Genomic DNA, 4497 nt, shown 5'->3' with positions numbered 1-4497 from the left:
TCCCTGTCCAAAAATACCATAATTACACATAAAAAGCAAAGAGAAAACCATGAAAATGATTTGCGACATTTATGACAGAAAAAGCCTCTTCATAACTAAAAATCAAATATGCAAACCAATAAGAAAAAACATGTATTGCCCCCAATAGAAAATATTTATAACAGCTCTGTGTTAAAAAATGAAAGATTGACACCAACTGAAATGTCTAATGGTAGGGGATTGTTTCATGAATAATGGGATAGTAATATATTGGAATATTATGCAACCATTTAGATAAGGATTTAGAACTATATTCACTATTTTAAAATCATATTACGGTCAGCAGGATCTGCCGTAAAAGTGTTCCCATTCCTAGCTAAGTGGAATGCATCTTCTAAGAACAAAAAAGCAGTTAAGCCAGAAATGAGAACCTTGCTTCTCTCAGAAGTGTTCAGGCTAAATAAGATGATAAAATGTAAGCTCCTAGACTTGGTAGGATTGTACTTCCCTGACCCCTTGGAGTTAGGATTGGTCATGTGACATTTTAAAGCTAATCGTATATGAACAGAAGCAGTAATGTCACTTCCAGGAAGAAGCTTTCCAAACCAGTGTGATGTTGATAGACTCCTCTTTCCCTCTACTCTGGTGATATTCCAGATGGTGACTGTTCCATCAGCCTGGAGCAGTCTGGAATGAAGATAGCACAGAGCAGGCTCACAGATGATCCAGGATAGATACGTAGCATTCATGAGAAAAAAATCTCTGTGATTTTAAGTCACTGAGATTTGGGGATGCATGTTACTGCTTCAGAACTTAGCCTGTCCTTGCTGATACACCCTACTTCTAAAGTAACAAGCTTAGGGTCTACTGGGATACACCCATCCAGCTCCTTATCCTGGCTATATCACTAAATAGCTCTTTGATCTTGAGTCAATTATCTAAATGCAATTATAAGCCTCAGCCTCTTTACCTGTATAAAAATGAAGACACTAACACTATTTCATAGGGTTACTATAATGATTAAATGAAACAATGCTTACTTAGCAAAGTACTTGGCACACAGTAAACTCTTACTAGATGTCAGCCATAATAATTTTTTATTATTACCAGCATAATGAGGACAATTAAGGAACATGCCCCCCTTCTGATGGACAGGAGTTGGTGGAAGTGTGTGGGTGGGGAGCACATTGTATAAGAGGCCTGAGGCCAGGCCCTAACATATGACTATTAGTCTGAATGATGAGATCAGACTCCATTCCATTACTTTCTCTTTAGAACAAGTAACTAAAGAGGGCTTAGCACTAGCCAAGTCATTATCCAAAAAGACAAAAAACTTACATCCTTCTCCAAGCATGCCCAACCCAGGGAAGAGGATCTGGAGAACATTTTAGTTTGGCAGCATGGTAGGAAATTAGGAAACACAGGAATTAGTGCTACCACTTTTCATTACCTTTATCTTTGTCCAATAACCAAAAAATAGGATTATTCCCCTCCCTCTTTTTTATCACTGTGATGTTAGGAGTGTTCACATCATTTTTCCCATGTAGGTGGCTTGAGGGACAATTGTAGAAGGTACATTGTCTGAAGTCTAGCTTGCTTAAAGAAGATATCTGGAGCAGCAGCAAACATGGCGAGAGATTCTTTCTGATATACTGTTGATTCTTGTTATTTGCAGATTCTGCATTTGTGAGTTCACCTACTCATTAAAATTAATTTTTAATCCCCATATCAAATATGATGCTTTCGGAATCCACATACGGACAATTGCAGAGTGGCGAAAAAGTTGAGTCGTCAGATGTGCATATTGCCAGCTGAGGGTGAACAAGGCAATGCTCTGCCTTATTGTTTCAGCTCTCATACTGATAATGTCTCCTTTTCACAGTCTGTTTAGTGCTACATTTTTTTGCTTTTTGTTGGTAACTTTGCTGTTTAAAATGGCCTCCAAGCATTGTGCTAAAGTGCTGTCTAATGTTCCTAAGTGCAAGAAGACTGTGATGTGCCTTACAGAGAAAATATGTGTCAGAAAGCTTCATTGAGGCATGAGTTATAGTGCTGTTGGCTGTCAGCTAGAATATAATGAATTAACAGTACATGCTCAATAAGGTGTCTTTAAACAGAAACACTCATAAACCAAGGTTATGTACTGATGGGTTGATAATGTCATGACTAGAGGCTCACGGGAACCTAACCTGTATTTCCTCCAGGAGCAGTGGTTCAGTATTCACTAATTTAGTGTTTGCGGGGACTTTATAGAAAGAATTTAACTACCACTGATAACAAGAATTGACTGTAGGTTCTTAAGTTTCTGTTAAATTATCTGAGAAGGCACATAAAAAGATGAAAACGTGGCAACAGAATATGGAATTAAGGCTAACACTTAACAATTTTCTGCAGACTGAAAGGAATTTCCATGAACTACAGAGTGGATGGAGCCAGATTTTGGAGTTCTCAGTGAACATAGGTCAAATCTTTTCATACCACTTCAACATTCTTACTAGGTCAGTGAGCATCAAGAGCCCCAAAATTGATTGAGTAAGGATGATTGGAAGGAAGCTTGATGGAGAAACAAGTTGTAGATAAAATATTTTTTGCATTTCAGGTCCCTCGAGTGTCTGGTCCCATAAATACCACTTTCACTTAACACGGAAATGCTTCTGAGTACAACCAGACTTGAGGCTTGGCGAATGGAGAAAGCTCACACTGTAGGATGCGCAACTCAATTGGCATGAACACCAGGTCTCTCTCAGGTAGTAATTCAGTTTCTAACAGAGCCCAGTTACAAGCAAGAGCTGTTTCTCCAAAGGATGTTAGCTATACATTGAAGAGGTCTTGTTTTATTTCTCCAAATCCAGCGGCCTCTAATCCTATAAATGTTATATCTAGACATTCAGGATGCTTGTTATTTCTCCAGGGGTAACCGGTATGATGTCATAAATTTATTAGATAGGGATGGTATCCAGTGAAAGCATGGGGTGGATAGAAAGCCATTATGCTACCAATGGCAGGAGTAACGTGGCACCACAATGCCCTCCATGCTCTTGGAGAGGCCATTTCCACTCTAGCCCTCAAATCTTTACCAGCTAACACCTGGTAAGACCATTTCCATCATGTTCCTCATATGCTTACTTCAATCACAACAAGGGACTCAAAGTTCCCACATCTTCTCTTGTTATCTGGACCCTTATCCCCAAAATGGTTCTTTACATCCTCTAATCTGACCCCATCTCTACACATTCCTGACTTTCAAAACCTTTCCACCCTGCCCTGTGGAATTCACAGTTAATCATTAGCAAATCTTCTACATCCTTAACCTCTTTTCCAAATGTTCCCTTAAACTTCTCAACTTAAATGAAATCCAGCTCCTCTCCAGGACACTGTTTCTCTGCAGCCCTCAGAAGGTGGCTTTTTTCTTTCTTACATTCCTTGTTCCCATGGGTCTCCTTGTTCTTCTCAAATCATTCTCCCTCCATATCCATAATTAACCATTCTCACCATTTCCAAACTCATGCCATAGTCTGAGTTCTTATTACAAACTAAACCCCCCTTGATTTAGTCATTTGTAGACTTCCAGGTTTTTACTCTCATTTCTTGACGATTTTAGCTTATGAATCATTGTTGCTGTCTCTAATACTACTTTAATGATTCATAGTGATTGTAGTACATAAATAGATGATCCTTCCAATACCCTGGTCTCTCTGTACCTGATCTGCTTTCTGTGAATGGCCTTGCTGTCCCCCCACCCCCGCCCAAGCCTGGTGGTCACGCCCTTGACTTCCTCATTACCAATAACTGTACAGCCTCCAATATTTCAGTGTCAAGGGTCCACTGTTTTACCACCACCTTCAATTTTGTAGCTCACGTTCTTTAGTACCCTCTATTCAACAATCCTCCAACCCCTCAGGATCCTACAATTCACGGCCCTACTAACGCCTCAATGTCCCTCAACCATCTCTTGTATTCACCTTCCTTCTTCCCAACTTGGATTCCATAGTTCACCATTATAACTCCATTGCTTACACCCTCAGCTACCATGCCCCTCACTCCATTCCATTGCTTTTGACAGTGAAACTCAACTGTGGTTAAAATCAAACTTAGCCTCTTCAAGGCCCATACCTCTGCTGCTGAAGCTGGTTAGAGAAAAATACCCAACTATGCTAACTGGACCACCAACCTCAAATGCTACCTGGAAATGCTGTATTTCCCAGCCCTTTTACTTTCTCTCTCTCTCTCTCTCTCTCTAAACTGCTGATTTTATACTTAACCATCTCTTGTCAAATCTTTGACACCTCCTTAACAATTCTCACTTTATCAGATGATCTTGCTTCCTATCTCTCTAACAAAATAGAAACAATCAGAACAGAACTTCCTAAAGCTCTCATCCTGCCTTACCTCCTGTTTTCCATGGATGAATTGTCCGTGCTCCTACCTAAAGCCAACACCTCCCCACTTGTATTTTGGATCCCATTCTCTTTTGCCTACTGAAGGACACCACCACAACAACGGTCTCCTCTCTCCTTT

Source organism: Ceratotherium simum, chromosome 32, assembly GCF_057802395.1.
Source record: "Ceratotherium simum simum isolate JZ-2026a chromosome 32, ASM5780239v1, whole genome shotgun sequence".
NCBI classification, from domain to species: domain Eukaryota; kingdom Metazoa; phylum Chordata; class Mammalia; order Perissodactyla; family Rhinocerotidae; genus Ceratotherium; species Ceratotherium simum.
This window is presented reverse-complemented; position numbering follows the sequence as displayed.